This window comes from Typopeltis vanoorti, chromosome 2 (assembly GCF_054136105.1).
Source record: "Typopeltis vanoorti isolate ZY-2024b chromosome 2, IOZ_Tvanoo_1.0, whole genome shotgun sequence".
In the NCBI taxonomy this organism is placed as follows: Eukaryota; Metazoa; Arthropoda; class Arachnida; order Uropygi; family Thelyphonidae; genus Typopeltis; species Typopeltis vanoorti.
Window position 1 is genome coordinate 184,317,313 of NC_143550.1, and position 24,342 is coordinate 184,341,654.

Here is a 24,342-nt window from a genome sequence, read left to right on the forward strand (position 1 = left end):
GGGGTGCGATACAACCACTTCCCGTTCCTTCCCCCTTAGCTCTGACAACACAGAACCACCAAAAATACCCACCCCGACCCCGCCACCGATATCAACAGCCCAACCCAAACGTGGCAAACAAGAGGGGTTCAAACAAGTATCACTGGGTAAAACCAAAAAGTACAGAAGCCAAAATTCAACAGCCAGCATTCCCCCCACCACCACGAACGCAGATACAACCACAGCATCTGCCATAGAGGAAATGGACACCTCTACAGCAAAACGTCAAAGGGAACAGGTAGAAGACGAACAAGCTTCGTTTAAAAGGTTGCCTATGGGCGGAAACCCTACTACCCTCCCCACGACAGGAACAGAACCCACCCCAGCACCATTCCCTAAAATAATTCCAGGGGGAGCCACTATTCTCCACCACGTCCAAAAAGACCAGGACGGGTTCGAAAGAATCCACAATGCCATAGAGAAAAGCGGCGAGCCACACTTCTATGCCCACTACACAAAGGGTTCATCAAAACCCTGTGTTGGCTTGGAATGGGACAAACTTGCCGTGCCAGATATTCTAAATGAGGAACAAAACTCCTTTAGGAACTCCATTCTAGCCGCCAATATGGGCTTACACGACAGCGACATCACAGCGCTATACCAAGCACTAATCAAAATAGTTACCGAAGAGACACTAAAATTCTAATTGTCCCTCCCTATAACTACACCACTAAAATGAACAACACTTTTCGCGTCGCCACTCTCAACATTAACGGTCTGCGCTCCGTCAACGCAAAACGCCCTGTTTGGAGCCTAATCTTACTGCATGAGGTTCATGTACTCTTTCTTCAGGAGACGCATTTTTATCAGTACTGGGACATAGAAAACTTCTCCAGAAGCTTCCCCGTTCAGAGCTTCTGGTGTTTCGGAGAGCGCTGTGCGAGGGGGGTGGGAATCCGTATTCGTCAGCCTATTCTAGTCGGGTTTTTCAATGTACAGAAAGATGCTGTAGGACGTCTAGTCTCTATAGACTGGAAGTTTGGAGGTAGAGTCATCCGCTTCCTTAATGTATATGCCCCCAACAACGCCCACCAGCGAAGCTGGTTCTTCATGTCCCTAGAACCCTATTTACACGGGGCTCGGTATATCATCGCCGGGGGGGACTGGAATTGCATCGCTGACGTAAGACTTGACAAAGTTGGTGGCAACATCAACTCCGGTACCGGTGGCTCTAGGGAACTGCAACTCTGCTGTGATAATGTCGACCTCATCGACATCTGGAGGGAACATAATCCAGACACAGTGGGTACCACATGGGCGAGCGGAGGAGTCGCAACGCGACTAGACCGCCTTTATATTTCCAGGAACCTTGGGCCACAAGTTATCTCGGTCAGGCATATAGCGGTTGGTAGCTCGATAACAGACCATAAAATGGTTCTGATGAACATCGAACTACCCGAGGTCGTAGAAACATCAAGAGGACCTTGGAAAATGCCTCCAAGCTTCCCCAAAATTTATAGCAAGGATTTGCAGCTGCTATGCGGAGGAAGGAAAAGGGCCCACTGGGACTGGGAGGCGTGGGCCCAGTTCAAAACCGAGGCAAAAGAGCTCTTCCAAAACATCTCCAGAGAAAGAGCTCACGCGCAAAGGAAAAAAATGAGAGAGCTGTACCGAGAGCTAGGGTGGTACCGGGCTAACCAGAGAAACGGTATTCCTAGCGATTCGCTTATTAAAGCCGTGGAAATCGAACTCGAGGCACTTCGACGAAAAAAAGTCGCCGAGCTCGATTTTCGCACCAGATTGTTTCTCCGGCAGGCGGAAACACCTTCGGCCGCTTTTTATAACCGGCAGCGCATAGCAGCACAAGATGAGAAAGCGGTTCGGCAAATTCATGCTAACGGGCAAACACTCACAACCACTGGAGACATCCTGCGGCAATTTTCCCAGCATTACACGAGAACCTATTCCGACGAAGCTGAGGAGACAGGCGACTTCGGAGTGTGGAACATTGACAACATGCCTGAACACCTCAGAACTCTTCAAAAGAGACCAATCACTTCGGAAGAGGTTACTCGAGCCTATAAACAGCTTAAGCTACGGAAAACCCCTGGCCTGGATGGGCTAGGCGTTGAGCTCTATCGCTCAGCCTGGAACTTCATCTTGCCTATCCTAATCTCACTATTCAACAGCTTCCTATTCACTGGTGACGTGCCTGCTGACTTCGTTAGCGGGTACACAATTTTCATCCCCAAGAAAGGGAGAGACCTAAATAGCATGGGTAGCTGGCGGCCCATTTCCTTGACTAACACAGACTACAAATTATTCGCAAGAGTGATTTGTAACCGTCTGAAGTTGGGCATTGGGAATGTGCTAACCAGCACTCAAGTATACGGAGTTCCGGGAAGATCGATGGCGCTCAACCTCTTCCTGATAAGAGACCTTCTTCGCTTTGTGACGAATAAGGAACTCCCGTTTGCACTCGTATCAGTAGACTTAGATAAAGCGTTCGATAGTGCAAAGCACAACTTCCTGCACTATATCCTAGAGAAAGTCGGAGTGGCGGCCTGCGTAAGGGAAGCAATCAAAAGCATGTACGGTAAAACAACAACGCACATTGCGATTAATGGGTTTCTTTCAGAACCCATTCCCATACGCAGAGGGGTTCGGCAAGACTGCCCCCTTATCCCCCTTCTTTTCTCTTTAGTACTAGAGCCTCTTCTAAAAAAAATTGATGAGACGCGCGCAGCAAGAGGAATACCGCTACCCTTAGGCTCCAAACAGAGCAAAACTGTCGCATATGTCGATGACATTGTCGGAACCCTTAGGGATTCCGAATCGATTTACATCTTCTTCGGCATACTGCGAGAGTTCAGCGTGCTCAGTGGTCTTCACACCAACCCAGAAAAAACAAGAATCAAAATTTATGGGAAATTCGACCCTGCCAGTCTTCCGTATGATCTGAAACCCACAACCGGCCCATTAACAATACTAGGAATTCCCTTCCTAGAGACCCCAGTGTTGCAAACACAACACTTAATAGAAATGTGTTGCGAAAAACTAAAACCCTTCAGTCCCAACTACCTATCATTCGAAGGTAGAGCAACAGTTATCAAAACAGTCCTAAAACCGATGTTACTGCACACCATTAACCTCACAAACATAACAGACACACAAGACAACGCCATTCACAAACATATCACTAATTTTTTCTGGAACAACAGGAAACACGAGGTGCGCAGGGCATTTCTCCATCTTCCCCCCACACAAGGGGGATTCGCCCTGCCAATTCTCAAATACTGCCACCTAACCAACGCTGCTCAGACCATACGGAAAGCACTGGCATCAAATCACCCTTCCGGCAATCTGATTAAATACTTCTTAGGATTTTTCCTACCCTACTTCGGGATCACTGGCCATGCCGGACCATGTGCAGAGACGGTGCCTGAGTGGTACTACACAATATGTAAACTTTTTAAAAAATTGGCAATGGATGGAGTTCGAGTGCTTCAGCTCAGCCCAAACAAGCTGTACTGGAAAATTTTTGACAGCTTTGACTGGGAAAAACCCGATCTGGGCACAAACGAAGAGGTGCTGTTCACCAACATAAAAAACAGCTGGGGGCAACCATTTCACCGGGACTTAGCCTGGAGAATTGCCTACGGCAGACTCCCGGTGAAACTCGTAAAATCAGCTTACAACCCGCGACCATGCAACCACTTCTGGGACGTCTGCGGTGCGATAGAAACCGTAGGGCACCTCTTCTTTCACTGCCCGCCAGCACAGCGTGTTTGGCACAGACTGGCTGAGGTGCTTGCGATCCCAGCGCTCACATTCCCCGAAATAGTCTTTCTACAGTTTCCTCCCCCAGTAACCAAAAACAAGAAACACCTGATTTTCCTAATAAATGTGATTAAGCACCACATTTGGAAAACCAGGAAAAAACACCTTCTTAACGAGGGGGATCACATCTATCTCCGTGTTAAGAACTGCCTCTCAGCCTACCTCCGCCGCTTCCTGGAGCAGGAAAGGTACTTACGGGGAGAAGAGCGGTTCCTGAGGAGATGGTGTGATCCACCAACCATCTGCCAGATCATACAGGGGGGAATCCGGTTGTGTCTGCACCTATAACACCTTCAAGTTGTAGGTGTTGACGCTATCTCGATCTTCCTTCCTGATCAGCGTTTAACCCACAGGTAGGTCTAGTCCTTTCACAGTTGAAAGTTTTTCTGTCCCCAGGTTGGGGTTGACCTGAACAAACCCGGACTGCGAAGGCCAACATCGAGGTGGTCCCAAGCCCTTTTCAGGGCGGGGTCTTCCGGGCCAGGTCATCTCCCTTCTTTTCCTGGCTATACTGTTCTGGGTTTGCTCGGCAAACTCATTCCTCTATAGAATTGTCTTCCGCATAGTCTTTAGATTTATTTACACTTGTTAAATTTGCTTAGTCTCTCCTTTTTTTCCTTTTCAGGATTTTTCCTTTTTAAAAGTGAAAAATCAACGACCGTTTTAGAAGCACCCCTGGGGGGTCAACAGCTAAAACAGGTCAGCTGAGGCCTCTTTCATCTACTCTACTACTATGCACTCTACCTTTATTTCCTCTCCTACTATCTTCTGAATCTCAGCCTATCTTTCTCCACAGGCCAATGATGAGATACGTTGAACTCACAAATTATTATTAATTACTGCTAATTTTTTGGAAAGCAAATGATGCTATTTGGGTAGGATGCACACAAGGAAACTGCTCTCCAGGCAGGAAATAGCAATTTCACTATATGCGGGGATTTTATGAAAAACACTGAAAACTTTAATTTCTGAAAATCAATGTAAAGGAAATTTGCTTTCATATCTAATAAGTTAAACATATTAATTGGCAATAAATACTTCCAATCCATATTTTAATGATTGACGATTTAATAAAATCCAAATACACTTTAGAAAACGGATACGTTCTTTACATAACATGAAAAGATATATCAAATGATGGTAATGGAGTCACACCACGTCTGGATGCTCGACGAATAATGCAACAACTGAACTGGACAAAACTTGTACATCAGTATATCGCGGAGATATATCGATGGCTTGGAAATAGGATGTTTGTTTCTAATTTTCTTATTACTTATTATTATGAAACAGTTGGTAGAGTTTAATTCATTATTGCATTTTTATTTGGTATAGCTGTACTTAACAAAATTGTATTAAATTAAGTTAAAATATACAAGTCAGCGAAGATGTTTGCAATGCATTTTTTTAATTTAATTATTTTTTTTAAGATGAGCCCTGGGTTGTATGCCGGAAAAAAGTCATTGGCGTGCCACGTTTGGCGGGCATGTTGAGGGTTGTCCACCCCTGCTCTAGACTATCCATATATAAAGAATATAATAAATATTATTTCAACGGTTTCGATAACGAGCCAAATGATATAAATGTGTAACAGATTAGAAAAAAACTAATGATGAATCAGACATTTTAGCATTTTAGGGTAAAAACGAAATCGTGTTTGTTAATTTTTATACACTGCATGAACGGATCAAAAGGGTTGAGCAAAAATCCTAATATAATAGAGAAACACAGAGATATTATTATTACCGGGGCCCCTAAAATCCTGTCGATGAAATCCCTTTAGTTATAAGAAAAATTAGAAGAAAAAAAAACGCGTTCGCAAATGTGTATCGCCTGTGCCCATTCGATCGTGGGGTGGGGTTCATTGCACCCACTGCACCCCCGAGATGGCCGGCCCTGCCTCCGAGTGACGGAAGATCGACCAACTCAGCGTTGGCTCCACTCAGTGACAGGCTCACCTTATCACTGAGCAGAACCCTAATATTGCAGGGAAATGGATCGACCCACAAAGCCTCACACGGAGCACGCCGGAAAACACTTTCCCCAGAGACTCAAATTGCTGTCTCAAGGCAAACCCCCCTCTCACTTGTGCTGTAACTCAGCACAAGGCATATTTATTATACTTTACGGCTGAAGACGATTTTCGTGCTGCTTCTTAGGTGAACTCAACTTCCGCGAAAGGTTACAGGGGCAGGAATGAATCGCCTCGAGCTGTACTCGACCTTGATAGCACATGAATTTCTGGCGAAATGCGAGAGCCAGAGCAGCTGGAACGAAAAGGACTGAACAGTGAAAGAACGTCCCCCTACAAACCTAATAATACACAGATGCAAGCAAAACAAAGTAAAAGTTGATCTTAGCACACTAAATGTGCAGTTCCACCTACCCCGCAACTCGGCATGAACGTGCGTTGAGAGTAATTTAAAATTCCAAAGCCATGGTTATCAAGTTTTATAGAGCAAATAGCTTCACAACGGTAAACAAAATGGAAACTATTAAATAACTCAGTTTATTTGAATGCTTTCTAAATATTACAAATTTCTAATTGTGACTTTTAATAACGATACTATCTCATGGCAACAAAAACCTTTATTTAGGTGCCAACGCTATTATTCGCCCTTTCTTTATTTTCACTACCAAGTGATATTTTTATTCCAAATAGGTTTCAAACAGCTTCAGAAAAAAGAAATTCTGTTAAACGATAACAAAAAACTGCAATTATTACTTTCTTCCTTAAAGCATTTATTGACAAACTTTATGTCGTGTACAGCGCTCGTCTTAGAAGACCCAACGCGTGTGCATATTCGCTTGTATTGAAATGGTCAAAGGTGAACTCGGGAGGTCGCATCTGATCTGACAGATACATGATAATTGTTAACATTGAATACTCTTTAGCCTCTCTATTGTATAGGTTGAAGGTCATGAGTAGCTGCGCGTGAGTATATTACGAGTGCTATTTCGCACTTTTGTTGCTGTCAGTTTGGTTTAACACGTGTTATGCAAAGATAATATTTGCCTGCGGAGGTCCCGGCAGATACTTATATTAATTCGCATAGATATTTTATTGCATAGGTCATGACTGCGCGTGCGTGTGTTACGAGCGATATTCCGCACTGTTTTTTTTTTTTTTTGCTATCAGTTTGGTAAAATATCACAAACGTTTTTTGTAAAGGTTTGTGATATTTTACCGTAAATTGTATTATCTGAGAGATACCCCGAGCTCCGATGTCAGTATAGTTTAGTTTTTTTTTTTTTTTATTCTTTGTTTGGTAACTGATTTCTAGATTGTAACTGAAAATAAATAAACCATCATATATTAGTGAAATAGAGAGCCAAAGGCTTATTTTTATCATACATATCCTCTAGGACAGTATTTCTCAAAGTGTGGTACGCGGACCCCCGGGGTCCGCGAAAGGTCTTCAGGGGGGGTCTGTGGCAATTTTCGGCTATGCATCATTAACGCATGGAATAAAATTTAAGTTCGAGATCTTAAAAGGTTCCTATTGTTTCACTGAATAAGGTACTGAGACATCTGCAGGTTGTGTAATATGTTTCTCAACAAACAGTGCAATTAGAGACAACTGGGATAAAAACGGAACTAACTAATGAATCGTATGACCCCTTTCCACAGAAAATGCTGTATGACTTAAGCAAAACCATATGGTGCACCGGCAACATATGGTTTTGTTTGAGTGAACGCGTTAAAACTAAGAAATATATAGTGAACATGTTTCAGATATTATATAAGGAATTCGGTTGAAGGGAATTAGCATTTCAACTGAACTGTCGGCTTGTTTTTGTCAATTAGTAGCGCGATCTTTTGTTAATACCGCACCAATCATATGAACGTCTTCATAGCTGCTTTATCTCTACTGGCCTACCATTGCTGTCTGTTTCGAGTTCTGCTTTCACTAGCCATTTGTTGAAGGACTGTTCGTTAAATACGGTAATTTTTTTTTTAGCTTTCAAATTCTTAAGTATGGATCACTGGTTAAAGACTGGATTTTTAAAATGCGCAAAAGAGAGGAACATAGTAGATACAAGTAGCTGTCACAACAATAAAATGTTGATGTTGTATCTGGATCAAGTGAAATTGATAAATGTGTGTCGTCTGACATCTCTAAAGAACCAACTAGGAAGAAGATGAGAAAACTTCGTAAGTACGATATAAATTACTTAAAATGTGGATTTTTATAGAGGGGAAATGAAGAGGAATCTATTTCATTATGTTTAATTTGCAGTGAAACTTTTAAAAATGAAAGCATGAAACCATGTAATTTAAATCGCCATTTTGAATGGAAACATAATGAATGCAAGGAAATTCGACAAACCTGTCGATTTTTTTCAAAATAAACTAAAAAATTTAAAAGAATCTCAAAAAGTGATGTCGATCGTGTCAGGAGGTGAAAACATGAAGGCTTTAGAAGCTTCATATCGTGTGTCGCTATTAATGGCAAAAAGTGGTGCAGCGGAAACAATTGGTGAAACTTTGGTCAAGCCTGCAGCAAAAATAACAGCAGAAAGTATGATCGGAGATAATGCAAAAAGATCTTTTGATCGGATTTGCCTTTCAAATAGTACCGTTCATCGAAGAATCACTGAAATGGCTGAAAATATAAAATAAACATTGTTATCCGATATATGTAAGAGTCGTTATTATGTGTTGCAGGTAGATGAATCCACCGACATTACAAATTTTGTAAATCTTCTAGTGTTCGTTAGGTACGAAAAAAATCAAAAAATTCATGACGACCTTTTATATTTATATGGCAATATATGTATATTGCCATATAAATATAAAATGTATATGGCAATATACAACATACAACAGTAGAAGAAATATTCAACAGTATAAATAACTTTGAAAACAAGCTTGATTGGAAAAGTTGCGTTGGAATAAACACGGACAGAGCGAAATCCATGGTCGGATCTAAAAAAGGGCTTGTTTCAAGGATTCAAGCTGTTGCACCAGATGCAAAGTCGACACACTGATGCACACACAGGGAGACTTTGGCTACACATATGATGTCTACAGACCTAAGAAAAGTTCTTGATGAAGCTGTAAAAATCATATAAAGGCCGTCCTCTAAACGCCAGACTTTTCTCTAAACTTTGCGAAGAAATGGGAAGCAACTATACACAATTCTTTTCCATACCGATGTTTGTTGGCTTTCTTGTGGAAAAGTCCTCATTCGTTTATTTGAACTTCGGAATGAACTACAAGTTTTTCTTGATGAAAAGTTTGAATTGAAAAAGTATTTACATAATTGGAAATGGCTCAGTCAATTAGCATACCTGGCAGATATATTTAATGTATTAAATAGTCTTAATTTATCTTTACAAAGCAAAGAAATTTCTATATTTCATGTCGAAGATAAAGTGAACACCACGTTGGCAAAAATGAAGTTATGGCAAAAGCGGGTTGGTAATGGAGAATTTGACACGTTTCCATCTCTTCATGAATTACTTCAAGTTCAAATGAACAAATTGATGATGATGATGCGAAAATTACTATCATTCAGCATTTAAAAAGCTTACAAATGAATCTAGAAAAGTATTTCCCTGAATTGGACATTAATATTGAGTGGATAAGATACCCTTTCAATAAAAACAAATTTATGCCAAAGGGTCTATCGTCAATAGAAGAACAACTTTTAAAACTAGCTTCTGATCATTTCCTAAAAAAATAAATACAACGAGAGTACGTTATCATCATTTTGGCTACAAATACAAAATGAATTTCCTGAATTAACAGATAAAGCTCTAAGGTTCATTTTTCTATATCCAAGTTCATATCTGTGCGAAGTTGGATTTTCGGCCCTTGTAAATATTAAGAAGAAGAGGAATCGCATTATAGATGTCGAACCGCATCTGAGATTGAAATTAACAACTATAGAGCCAAATTTTGCCGAAATTTTATCTCACCATAAGCAGTTTCACTCCTCTCATTGATGATAAATTATTTCAAGTAAGTAAAACTTTATAGTATCTTTATAAAGTTCGTTCTATTAAAAATAAATCATATTTTTTGTTTACATGAATATATAAATTCAAATAAAATAGATATTTAATTTTTTAATATTTTAAATTAATTTATTCGTTTTAATTAATTAATTCGTTTTTAATTAATTAATTAACTAATTTTTAATTAACCGCTTAACGTACCAATTAAAAATCAGAAAGCGGTCGTTTTTCTGCCATTTTTTGGGCGAGGGTGATTTGCTGGATCAAATTCATCATTATGTGAAAAATAATAATGAATTTGTGCAAACGAAATAGTCAATACGTGCCGTCGGCAACTTTTCTCGGCTGAAAGGAAATAGGCACGAGATTGTCTAGCGTCTCTATTCGGTTGTATTTATATGTGAAACCAAAATTCAAAACCAATTTTGGTGCAATAAACAAAAGACGAGTCACAGACGTCTTTGTATTTTAAGGGGTTATTTAATTTATTTTTTAATTAATTAATTAGGAGGTACTTGGTAATAATGAAAATTTAAGAAGGGATCTGCGGATATCTGAAGTTTGAGAAACACTGCTCTAGGAGATGTGCTTTACATTTATGGAAAATACTAAGGAAAGTGGTGTCCACTTTCCTATTAGTTGCCCAACGTTGAACCTTATGCTTCTTCCGCCGAAACTTTTAGTTTCTATATATATATATTCGGCACGCAACTTGTAGTTTCTATATTCGGCTATGAAATAATGTTGGATTCAATATTCATTTAATTTATACCATCATGAATTATATTTGTAATGTTTGTTCTTTCTTTATTTTATTTTATTTTATTTTTTTGCATTTTACACGCTAGTAATGAATTATTATCTCTCAGATATATCCAGTCCTGCGCTGCAAAATTACCACCGCGGGCTCCTAAGTGTAAGATCAAGTTCTAACTGAGGATCGGCTGTTGCTGTTACCCCCTGGGGCGCATAGATTCGAGAGTTATGAGCACGCTTTCTTACGGTTTTTGCCTTAAGGGAGCAACTTGAGTGTCCGTTGAAAATCTTTTCCGGCACGGCCTGCTGAGGGGATTTGTTGGTGAATGCTTTTCTTCGAAATTTCAGCGGTTCTGCTCGGTGGTGGCGTGTGGGTGGAAGCCCATCACTGAGTGTGGGTGAAAGACCACCCATCTCAGCCAACGCTGAGATGAACAGTCTTTCGCCCACAACTGAGTGGCCTAGGGATCGTCCGAATTTTTAGAGACGGCTTTACTTATTCATAAGGATTTGCTGTTGCTGTTACCCCCCTCAGGCGCTGAGATTCGAGAGTTTTGAGGTCGCTCTCTTAAGGTTTTTGCCTTAAGGGAGCAATTTGAGTCTCCGGAGAAAGTGTTCTCTGGCACGGCCCGCTGAGGGGCTTTGTTGGTGAATTATTTTCTTCGGAATATGAGCGGTTCTGCTCGATGGTGGTGTGGGTGGGTGGAAGGCCATCACTGAGTGGAGCCAACGCTGAGATGGACGGTCTTTCGCCCACGATTGAATGGCCTAGGGATCGTCCGAATTTTTAGAGACGGCTTTACCTTTACAAATGGCAAATATTCTGTTTGGTTTCTAGCGCAGGGCTGACGGACTGTGCTCGACAGCTCTGCGTTATAAACAAAACTTCAGTTAAATATAAATAGAGTATTTAAAATTGACGAAAAAATTCTTAGGAGACCGCTGTACTGTTTGTGCTATAAGTTTATAATCTTTAGAAGTTTATAATAAGGAAATTAAATTGTTTCTATAATTTAATCCGTTTGAAGAATTGTATTAATTGTTGTGGTTAAATTATTTTCACGCTCATAGTTTTAATTTCCCTGTTAGTTCTGCTCCTAAACACGAATAGACAAATAACATATTGCGCAGTTTTTTTTTTTTTTTTTTCGTTATGTGGCAGGTAGGAGAAAGAATGGGTACGGAATGATAACTTCAATGAGTGCAGAGAGGTAACAAAAGCAGACGAAATTGTCGAGCTACCGAGCGATCATTTTTCTAGGGTATATCATCCAAGTGAAGGGTGTTGTTATGACTGACGTGACAGGGACTGATGTGAGAACAGAGATTGAAGGTACTCGGAATATTGCAGAATCTGAATGCAAATACAGCTGTGGGATTGAACGGGATGGTTTACGAGAGTCTGCAGGAGAAATGGCGATGTCCTTGATTGGGCTGTTGGGCATAAACGGTCTCCCACGATTAGTCTTCGGATTGGATGGTGATTTAATGTGGTCGTAAGAATAATAACGTATATACAGTAGTCCCCTCTTATCTGCAGCTTCAGTTATCCGCAGTCAACCCCGGTCCGAAGATATTAACATACGAAAGGTCAACGTACGAAACTTTCCTAGTCTCCACAAACATTCGGCTTTGAAATAATGTTGGATCTAATATCCACTTTGCTTATGTAATTTTACATCGACGAAATGAAGCCGTGGCTCTTTCTTTTAGTAATAGACAATTGGGCTGATCCCAGAGGTAGTCCAACACCAGGGCAACTCGTTGCAAAGTGGAGAAAGCTACATACATCTGAGGTTTCTAAGATAATCTCTTACTGCATTGCTCAGTCGTCATGTGCACTCCACCATACACTACACACACACACACACACACACACACACACACACACACACACACACACACACACACACACACACACACACGCACTGCATGATATTTCTTGCTCGTAAACTGCATGCATTCTCAAGACGGTATGTCTGTTCCGTTCACTTGCTATACCTTTTGCCGCCCCTCTCAATACACACCAAAAAGACAGTACTACAAAAAGTCAAAATGATGTATACGGTAAGATTCAAAGTGCCGTCCGGGGCAACCGCTCCTCCCCAGCTGCGCCATTGGTTCTGTCGGGAGGTGAAGGAAATAATACGTGGCTGGGTTAACGTCTTCCATGGCAAACTCTTTGCCGCGCCTTGAGAGAACTCCAACAACTGTTAAAACATCCTGTCACTGCCCCCCCCCCCCTCTTCTGATTCCGCGGCCCTTCGCAGCTTCCCTAATACCATAGCGTTCTTACGTCTCGCTTCTTCGCGATTAATTGTGACCGACGTTTTTAAAGAGTTCATTATCTGTTGATCGCTCTTCGATTGCCAATGTCTCGATATACTGTGACCAACAGCGCCTGCGGCTACTTTCCATGAGGAGCTAAAGTTCTGCAAAAAATCTAAAGTTCTAAAAAAAAAAAAAAAGGGAAGAAAAGGAAAGGAAGTAAAAGAAAAGGATGAAAAAGAAAAAAGTAGAGTGTGCGGGTTTCCTGGAAATAGCTTCCGTTTGTTCCCCATCCTAATCCATAACCTTCAATCACGCGTAGGTGACTGAAGCTCCACCTAAGTCAATACTCTATTTAAAATAAGATTTCTTATATCAATACCATTGTCAAGTGATTTGGTTATTTTTTAAAATTTGATTTGTTATTTGAATATTTACTTTTTTATTTGAAAATATTTCTTTCTCTCATTGAGAAGCCTAGACGTGTTACCTTCTAATCGACCATCCCTTTGTTGAAGTCGATCTTTGACCATTAGGAGTTCGGAGAATACCGTAATTGATCGTACACAGTTTCTTCTTCCTTAGTTTAATCCCTCGTGTCCATCCAGAAGAGATTCGTCACACTATTACAAACCGTGCAGAGCAGCTCTGGTGAGCTGAAAGCCGATTGGTTACTGAAGGTAAGTGAAGGTGAGTATTGATCGGCACAATCGGGTGCAGACGATGGAGTGGGCCCAGCAGAGCAGCACATTTGTGCCCGTTAAGAGGGTGGGGAGGAAACACTAACATTCGTCGTTATCAGTTCCTCGTGCTGATAACGAAGACTTCTTTTTCCCTTTTGTCAACGCTGAATCCAGAACTCTTCCCGAGTGTTGAAGACGACACTTTTGTTTTTAGAATAATGTTGTTTGTGAGGTACTTTCATAAATCAGTGCGCCTGTTTGGTTGATGTAAGCAAATTTTTAGAACCAATAAAATGTTTTTTTTTTTTCTTTAACTTACATGCGTTTACTTTTTTTTTGACTTTTGACTGCTTTGATTGTTACGAGTGCACTAGAAAACCTTTTAAAGGTCACAGGGGGATAATTTTACTTTAAAAAAAAAAAAAAAGGGGTCTAACTTTAAGCGAAACTGCACATCATTTAACCACCTCAAGTCCCCCAAAACAATTCTGAGAAGGCTTCATCGCATTAGAAGAAACGATTCGACATTATCATCGCGAATATAACAGATGGTCGAATTTATGATTTTTTCATTGCTCATTTAGCGCACCATCAGAATTTTATTTCGTATTTTCAGAATTAATGAGGATTGAATATAAGATTTTTATTTTTATTTTTGAAAATTTTATGTTTCATTTTCAAGTTAATGCGTGTATCAGACGGTTTGACTAGAGGCTAAACTGCCCTTTGTATGGTACGTGCGTCGAGGCTAAAGTGCTGCTGTGAAGAATCCATGTTGGAGGTTTAATGGAATATTAACAGCACTGAGAAAGGATTAAAACTAATTTTAATACTTCCAATATTTCGTCTCCGTCACAGAGACATCTTCGGGGATTACAAAAACTACACTCAGGAATCAACCTAATTTAAACAAATACAGTTGCATTAAACTTCCCAAAATTTGGAAACTTTAATTATCAGAGATCCCTCTTTACATCCCAGGCCACCTGCAAATGCCCATAGAGGGCGCACCACCTAGATAGGACTTTAGTTTCACTTTGTATTGTATTTGTGTGTGTTGTTATAGTTCTCCCACCGATTAGAGATCTTTCGACACTTCTGCGCATCTCAGAAAAAGGAGAATTCATTCCGATAATAGGGTAATGAGTCCGTATTGTGGGATGAGTTGTTTAATATTACCGGTCAGAAAATTAACTTCTCTTTTATGATTATTGTAGTTAACTATGTTGCTTGTATAACAGTTGGAAAATTTTACCTATAAAGCACGTGATTTCACGTGTTGGCAACCAATTCGTACGTCCTTCATTTCTTTCTCCCCTTCAGCATGAATCGACTATTCTTGGCAAGACGCCAAGCAGAGACCTACAAACGGTGAGCGAACTATACAAAACGTTTTTATAATCCCCAAAGATGTCTCTGTGACGTAGACGAAATACTGGAAGTATTAAAATTAGTTTTAATACTTTCTCGATGCTGTTAATATTCCATTAAACCTCTAACATGAGCTCTTTGTATAGATGTGTAAGTTTAGATATATAAACACAAGCATATATATATGACGGCCGAGACATAAAAGTAAAAAATACTATTTTAATTAAGTATTCCACAATTCTTCTAGCATCGAGTTGTCATATACGGCAGAACCAGAGCTAGTGCTCTGTCGAACCATGTCCTCAATTCTGCTGACGCTAGCGAGAGCTGTGTTCAGTGTTATTGGACAATTCGGGAAAATATCTTTCGATGGTTCGATGAACTGGAAAGAAGAATTGTAGAATCTAAAGAAATCGTCCTCCATCCAGTACATCTCGACACTAATCTCAGCTATGATCTCTGCGCCTGTCATTATACTGTTATCCAACTTTGGCGTTCACGAGATGTTGAACGCATGCGCACGCCTAACAACGAAGAGACACACAGAACGGCTTCGAACGTTAACGCTTTAATGTATATTTTTTTTATCTTTCGCAATTTTTGTTGGTTGTTATGCACCCGAAGAAGCCTTCTATGAAGACGAAACTAATCGTGCAATCTGCTTAATTAAAATAGTATTTAACACATAATCTTTTTTCTTTCCATTTTTTTTTTATTTTTTTTCATGTTAAGTGTAGCCCCACGTGAAGAAGGTGCTATGCTCAGGGAATTTTTTCGTAGTACTTGCCAAGAGCTCTCAATTTTTGGTTTTGTTCCTTTCGCTTATTTTCTCTTGTACTACATTAGTTGTTTCAGTTTTTAGATATTTATGCAAAGCCACGCTTTGTTTCTGAATATCGCGTTCTTTTTCTGATTTTCGTTTGCGATATTCTGCGCCTGATAGTTTTTTCCTATTTTTATTTTTTATTTTATCAGACACAATGGAATGTTAAAATTATTTTAAAAGTCAAATCCTAATAACTGTATCAAAAAAAGTATTGTTAACAAACACTACTCAACTGTAGTTATGTATTTTGATTCAATTTCTTTAATTGGTTTACTCTTAACCAATTATCTCCTTATGATCGTTTGGTCTCTTTGGTTAAATGAGATTTAACTCAGGTCAAGGTCAACAATGCAATCCGAAATAAACACAAGATTGAAGGCGTTCTGCTATTGTCACGCCGTATGATATAAAGATTGACAGTGCGATATTAAACGCAACATAACGCTACATTATTTTAAACGATTGTGAATTTTAAAAAATATTCATTACAACGAAGTTTTGTTATGTAAAAGTTTAACCGACGACATCCCGAAGTCTGTTTTCAACAGAGAAGGAATAAATGACTTTTGATGATTTAGTTTTCGTATAGTTTAGGCCAATTTTGCCGCTCCCAAAAAAAAAATATGACGCTCCTTGTAAATGCACGTGTTGCACCGTGGGTAGAGCCGGCCCTGGCTAAGCTTATAACAATTTCGTTCTTTCCGAGATGAAAGGAGGAATTAGACTCTGCTGAGGATGATTTCCCTTTCGGTGTATTCCCACCACAGGATTCGTTCCTGAAGAGAAAATCCTCTCGAGAGTGTAAGGTGCGGACACGAACTAACATTTAACTCCACTGTGGGTAAGTCCCCACAGCTAGATGCATCACACCCACCCACACACACACACACACACACACACACACACACACACACACACACACACACACACACACACTACACGCTATTTGTTTATTCGTATTTAGGACAAGAACTGAGAAGGAAATCTAATTCTTCAAAGAAATTAAACTATATGATTGAATAATTGAATTTATTTATTAGAAACGTAGGGTACAAACAGTACCGCGGGCCGGTTACGAACTTTTTTCTTCTTTTTATTACTTTATTTATATTTTGTATATTTTTAATTCGTCGTTTTTATAGTCCACCAACTAAATGCAAAACAGAAGACAGATTACACGCATAAGATGAATCCGGAACAGAGGGGGGTATCCAAAAAGAAGCGCAATTCTTCCCCTAATTAACATTCATTCCTGAAGAGAAAACTCTCTCGAGAGTGTAAGGTGCGGACACGAACTAACCTTTAACAATCTTTCCACTGTCCTGTACAAGAAACGTTGACATTATGCTCAGTTTGCTTCACACATGATCGTGTGGTCAGTTCGTTTCATATCGGCATCGACTGCATTTACTTGTGTGATGGTGATACTGCAGACTTATACAAGGGTTTGATGTGAAGTGAAGTAACCACATCAGTGATCCGCATAGCAAACTGAGAACAATTGCTGCTAAACTGTGTGATCCGCCATATGGATTAAATAAGATCCATGCATATCAAAGTAAAAATTACAAGCATGCGAATCTATCCTAAGGTTTGTGCTGAACACAAACTAAACAGGTTAATATCGGCAAGTGCAAAATGGCTGGTTTATTAGGATCAAAGCGATCACTCATTCGGAATACGATGACAGGAACACTTGGAGTGAAACCCCACCATAGAGGGAACTCGAAACATTGATTCAATGCTGACTACAAAATAACACGGAACAAGTAACAAGAACGCAGTCAATAAACTACAGAGCAAATAGAATAATCGCCATGAAAAAAAAAAAAAATAAGCCATCTGGAGTTTTAAATTCAAGGCATGATAAACTAGCACACGATTGCAAACCGTGTTTGCGTAAATATTAGCGGGAAAGGAGAAGTTGGATCTTGTAATCGAAATGAAATCCTCTGGTGCTACAGAATATATAAAGCAAGTTGACACTCGCCGTCCGTAATACAGCATGTCACGTACTGAGATTTCAATAGACGCATACTGAAGATGGTCGTGTTGCAATGAACAAATATTAACGAATTTGTATTGCAAATAAAAATAATAATAACAAAATGGGCGATTATTATTTTTACTTGGCTATTTCGCCTCTTTCGTTTAGGAGTGCGCCTTTTTTGTGTCATTGGCTTTCCACTCAAAAATTCTCAGGGCATTACTGATGTATCGTAGAGACAAACATATGCAGAATAATAGAAGAAGAAACTTCAGACATACCTTGCTTGGATGTTGTTGGCCAGTGGCGCACCCAGGGAGGGGGGCCAAGGGGTCCAGGCCTCCGCCAAAAGAAAAAGAAAAAAATTTTTTCCAAAAATCTTTTCGTAATTAAATTTTTTTTTTAAAATTTATATTGTGTCGTATCTTCTATTTCTAGACTACTCATGAATTAGCGGTGATATAAGGTGGGAATACCCTATTAGTTCTCGGGGATTACGGCCACTGTGAAAGCAAAGCGAACTAAGTAATGCTCGGGAGGATTGAGCGCTACTTCGTTTTCCCGAGTCAGGCCAAAAGAAATCACAGGTATGATGTATCGGCGATCACTGCAGATGCTCATTCATGGGTCGTATGCATTCTCAAATCGAATACTTAACTCGGCCCCCCCCTAAGATTAAATCCTGAGTACGCCACTGTTGTTGGCTCAACTGCCCCACTCATTGCCTCATCCCCCCACTCTTTCCAAAAACCTCCTTTGGAGGTTTTTGGAAAGAGTGGGGGGGGGAGGCAATGTGGGAGAATTAATTAAAAAAAAAACCGGGTTTTTTATATAATATATATATAACACTATTATTAAGGGTGGGCGAGGCGCTTTTTTGGAGGAGGAAGAGAGGGAAGAGATGGAAAGAGGGGGCTGAAAGTAGAAATTGTTTCCTCTCTTGACGCCTTTTCCGATAAACCCTTCCCCCAAACAACAATTTCTATTTTCAGCCCCCTCTTTCCATCTCTTCCTCCTCGAAAAACGCGCCCCGCCCACCCTTAATAATAGTATTATATATATATTATATAAAAAACCCGATTTTTTCAAATTAATTCTCCCGCACTGCCTCAACCCCCCCCCCCCCCACACACACACACTCTTTCCAAAATCCCCTTCCTTTAACAGCCTAACAGCAGAAGTATGCACATCGCAGAAAGAAGACAGTCAACAACCTCCAAGCAAGGTATGTCCGAAATTTCTTTCTCTATTATACTATTATTATTATTTAATCATATAAGTGATGCCCTAAAATGAGTGAAAAGCCAATGACACACAAAAAAAGGGCATTACTAAACGAAAGCAGCGAAACAGCCGTAAAAATAATAGTTCTTGAGAGGAGTAACATGGGAATTTTTAAGAAATAATACTTAAAATGGGTGATCGTTTTAGGCTATTCTCGATACTGCCTATTTAATGTGTGTCATTAAATAGGTTGGCGAATAGTTTGAGGCGCAGCAAAATGTCTCGCGATTACTTTGTTCTCTGATGAACTGTGTGAAAAATAAATGAGCCTTTGGCATCACTCAGGTATCCTTCCCCCCCACCCCGTTCTGTCCGCTAACGTGCCAATTTATTAATTGGAGCATGCGAGAAAGTGTTTTACCATATTTGACAGCGAATATTTTTAACGCCTGCTTGCGAATTCCAAATTGCGAGGGAGACAAACTCGACACCAGTAATTAGGTTACTTTCCTGAACATCCCTAGAACGAGGTCGGACGTGTCGTCAAGGTTGGGCACAGTTCACACATGCAAACATCCAGACCAGAGTGGGCGTGCAGGGAGGAGGCTCAAATTAAACTTTAATAACTTTTTTCGCGCGCGAGAAAGAGAAGGATCAAGCACGTAAACACATTTTTGGACAGGAGACATCCCGGTGACCCTGACAAAGCTGCGTCGCACATAACAGCTGAGAGCATTCGCGTTAGATTGACGCCTGCATCCCCCAGCGTGTGGGTGATAATTAGCTCACCCCGTCAAAGCACTGACTACAATTAGTGGGTTTTCCCAATAACATCAGATATGGCACACAAATAATATAACCTCGCGGCGTTGTCCACGCGATTAGGGATCAAAGTATGGCTTATTCCAATAAAAAAAAAAAGACATTGAGACGAACAAATTAAAATAAGAAAGTTAATTAAAACTATTATATTTTAATATCATGGTTATATTTAAATGAACTTACATATCTAAATTTGCATCTATATATATATATATATATATATATATATAGCTAGAAAGTTTCATTAGTTGCAGTAAGAAACATTTAAGATTAGCAAGTAAGAATCCATCGAAAAGATTCTACATATTATAATCCTATTCCAATGGCTTTAAGGCGCACAACTTTCCAAGCGTGCTTGGATTTCGTAACCGAAATACGAGGCTAGAATGGTCACCCCTATGCCTCGAAGTATTCCTGACTGTATCCCTGTGTGTTCATAGGACCGGTTTGCCTGCTTGCGGGATGAAAACCCCCAGATAAACTGCAAAAAAAAACCCTGTTGTCCACGCCCTAGACCGACTAACTTGGCTATGGCTGAGGAAGATCCTTCAGCTCCTCACATCGTCGACGGGAATCGAACCTAGGACACTCCTTCCCCAGGCATATGGTTGCGAAGCAACCAGCCACTAGGCTAACCGCTCGGACACATATTATAATACAAATCCTAAATACCATTAAAGCCATGGAGGAAGTTCAAACTGTGGCCAATAAATGTAAATTACAAAAAAAAGAGAAAAGTTCTTTTTCACTTGAACTTAGGATGGTTTAATAAGGAAAATTACCGTCTTGACGAGTATATCCACCAGACAACATGGGCATTGGAACAACCCCTTCACCCTTATAATTATTATTTGGCACCTCCAGGGAGTCCAAAGACTCATCGCGGGAGGGCACCTGCTCTACAACTCTGTCTCCACTACTCAATCCACCAACTGAAAACAACTATACCAACGCCATCTACCGCCGACCACCACTGGTATTTCCAAAGATAATCACGAGCATCCATGCCCACGTTGGGATTCGAACCCGCAGCCCTTTGGCTGGAGAGCTGATACGCTCACCACTCGGCCAACCAGGCTAGCCGAGTGGAGTGGTGAGCGTATTCATGTACTAATCCAACACTTGAGGCTGTTCCCAGTTAAAAATTTCGATTGTTAACATTTCTGCTTTCACTTTTCTCAGTACAGTTTATTATTATTAGGAACGGGGAGAATGGGGGACGGAACAGGGGAGACCCTGGGAGTTCCCTCTTTGTTTTACCGTCCCTTAGGACTGATTAAGCCCTCCTAGTGAGGGATTAAGCTGGTATTTATGACTGTAAATCCGTGTGTGTGTGTGTGTGTGTGTGTGTGTGTGTGTTCACAGGCCGGTTTGCCTGTTCTGGGGGACTAAAAACTCGAGTTTTCTGGTGAAAAAACCCCTCTACCTCCGGATAAGTATGCATAACTAAATGGGTTTTTATTCCCATTTTGCGATGAAGCATAAATATAAAAGCTGTTCCGCTCGATGTTCGACATGAAATACTGTACGATACTAATATATTCGTACTAAATTTACATCATTACTTCCTTGGGGATGCATCCCTTCCTGTCCACGCATCCGTTCTGATTATTTCATCCCAAATTCGCTGGATCCAAGCTAGAGATACGAGAGCTCCTTAGGCTATCCAGTTCTATTGCGCACACAGTCTTTGTTTCTGGCGTTGCGTTAATGACCATTCTCCACCGTATATCAAAATACTTTCAGGGATGACGCTCATAATAATCTTTGTTTTTCACGTCCCTCTCGATCCCACGGCGCCCTTTTTATCATACGCAATGCTCCAGCTCCTCTCTCCTGATTTCTGCGATAATCCAAGTCTTTTCACAAGTGCCAGATGCAAGCAATATTGTCCCTGCATATTTAAATTGCTCGAAAGATTTCAACTTTCCTGGTATATTCAAGTCATTCTCATCTCCTCCTCCTACTACTATCCGTAGATGTTTTCTAAAGATTTAAGTCCTCTCAATTCATACACAAATTGGAATTTTTTAGTTATATTTGCTATATGAATATGTTATCCACATAGGACTTCCCATCCGTAAATCCAGTCTCCTCTTCCCTAAATGTTTGTGTGAACCAAACAGGGCTTCGATTTGGTATTTTATCACTCTGCTAAAGAGTGTGCTAATGGATACCATTAAGCTTGTTCCCCTGTAATTATTGGAATCCTTCTTATCTTTTTTTTTTTTTTTTTTTTTTTTTTTTTTTTGTGAATGGCCGAAACGTAGAGAAACTTTGGGTAATTTCGGATGTTGGAAAAGTTTTTGAAACATAAAATGAAAACTTAAAAGATAACTAAATCTCTCTCTCTCTGCTGAGATATAACTCAGAATGTTTTACTTCAACTTTTGTTTACGAATTTCCTTTATCTCAAGTGCATTTCTATTTATTCAAAGATTTTTCAAAATACATTTTTGGAAGGGGTGTAATATTGACTAGTATAAGTAATACGATATACTTTTTTCATCTAAAACAGTGAGCTATATAAATAATTTATAAAGTAAAACTTGATAAAAATAAAAGTAATCCTAGAAAAAAGAACTAAAAACTATTTGCAAAAAGAGTATAAATATAAACAAGCCTTTTTTTTTCGATACTACTTGAAATACCAACAATTCCATATTAAATATTCCTGTTCCAAAATACCCGCCATCCAGAAGGAAAAGTCCTTTTTAGGACTTCCAGGGTAACAAATGGCAATGCTGTAGCAAATGAAGTTCTAACTGAGGCTCGGCTATTGCCATTACCCAGCCATGACTACAGCTTTTTAGCTCAATAACACTCCATCCACACAGATTTACTTCATTCAGATGACGGGATAAAGAGTCAAGGACTCAGTCCATCGCCCAGTTCTTATAAGAACTATAAGAACCCGCCATCCAAATTTAGAAGTTCTTCGTAGTTTGACACGAACTGAGAGCCAAAAGAAACGTGAAACCTGGCTGAAATGAACTTCAACCTTTGTTCTAGAGATAGCCAAGAATTGAAAAGGATATAATAATAATTTGGGAGTTCAACAAATCTCATCATCGGCCTGTGGAGTAAGATAGGCTGAGATTCAGCAGATAGTAGGAGAGGAAATAAAGATAGAGTGCATAGTGGTAGGGTAGGTAAAAAGAGGCCTCAGCTGACTTGTTTTAGCTGTTTACCCCCAGGGGTGTTTCTGAAACGGTCGTTGATTTTTCACTTTTAAAAATGAAAAATCCTGAAAAGGAAACATGTAAATAGAGAGAACATGAAGGTGAAAACTGTTGGAATGAGAGCAAATGGACTTTAAGGTAGGGGAAGAGCCTACCCCCGAGTGATGCAGCTCAAAGAGAGCTGCATCGCCTCGATGTAAGCCTTCGCCGCTCGGGTTCTCAGCTCCACCCCCTCCTCTGTGAACTAAAAAGAACTGGTGAATCTCAGAAAGGGAGTCAATGAGTAGGGCAAGGTTTGCTCTCCCTACTTTCGTTTGTTGTAAGCTGCTAAAATTTGTTCAGCCACTTTACTTCCCCGGGCCAGGTCTAGCCTGCAGAGAGTAGCGAAAAATGCCGCCCCCACCTGCCTATCTATATCCAGAACTCCCTCTATCTCCTCTGGAGTGACTTCGCTTATATCCTCTATGAGGAGGTCGCGCTAACAACCTTAGGACCGTTTTTGCCTGTGAAGAAAAGTACAGGTTCCCCTAATTTTTCCATTGCTTTTTTGAATTTTTCTGCTACTTCAGGAATGTGAGAAACTTTAGAGTTTCCCCTGCTTTCGCGTGGGGGAATTCTTGGTAGGCGTTCTCCGATGCTTTTGCCTTTTTCATCTGTACTTCCTGTGGACTTAATGGTCGTTTGGCAATATTGTTGGTTGCCTCCAATTCAAATTCTTCTGTCTCATCTCTGTCAGCACTAGTGATTGCTGTTTCATTTCTTTTTTCCCCCTGTAGTTTCCATGGTGATTGTTTCCTTTTCCTCTGTATTGTCTTCGCTGCTGGTTTCTGCAGTCTTGGTTATGGTGGCGTTTTTTCCTTATGGCTTTTCTTAGTTGTTCTGGTGGTATGGCTTTCTGCTGCATCAGGTGTGGCCTCCAAGTTTGGAGAAACTTCCTTTTCTATGTCGTTTGTATTAACTGGTGGTGTTGCTGTGAGAGCACCTCCCATCCTCTCTGCAAGGGTTCTGGATGGGCAGGTGTCCACTTTGTGGACTATGGCACCACATTTCAGGCAAGCTGCTTCACATTTGTCTTGGTTATGACCTGTTTTGAGGCAGTTTTTGCACTTCTCGGCCTTTTGGCTAAGATCAAAGTGTAGTATCTGAGCTTTCAGTTTAGCGACTAAGAGCAATTTGTAGCATCTGTTCTTTACTTAGAGAATAATAAAAATAATTTGTGAGTTCAACAAATCTTCATCATCGGCCTGTAAAGTAAGATAGGCTGAGAGTCAGCAGATAATTGGAGAGGAAATAAAGATAGAATGCATAGTAGTAGAGTAGGTTAAAGAGGCCTCAGTTGACCTGTTTTAGCTGTTTTCCCCCCAGGGACGTTTCTAAAACGGTCGTTGATTTTTTACTTTAGAAAAAACTGAAAAATTCTAAAAAGGAAACATGTAACAA

The 24,342-nt window shown here is 40.2% G+C and overlaps 1 pseudogene; it reads left to right on the plus strand.

The window, feature by feature from the left end:
* Nucleotides 1-24,004: 24,004 nt before the first annotated feature.
* Nucleotides 24,005-24,137, plus strand: LOC150109723 (U2 spliceosomal RNA; annotated as a pseudogene).
* Nucleotides 24,138-24,342: the final 205 nt, after the last annotated feature.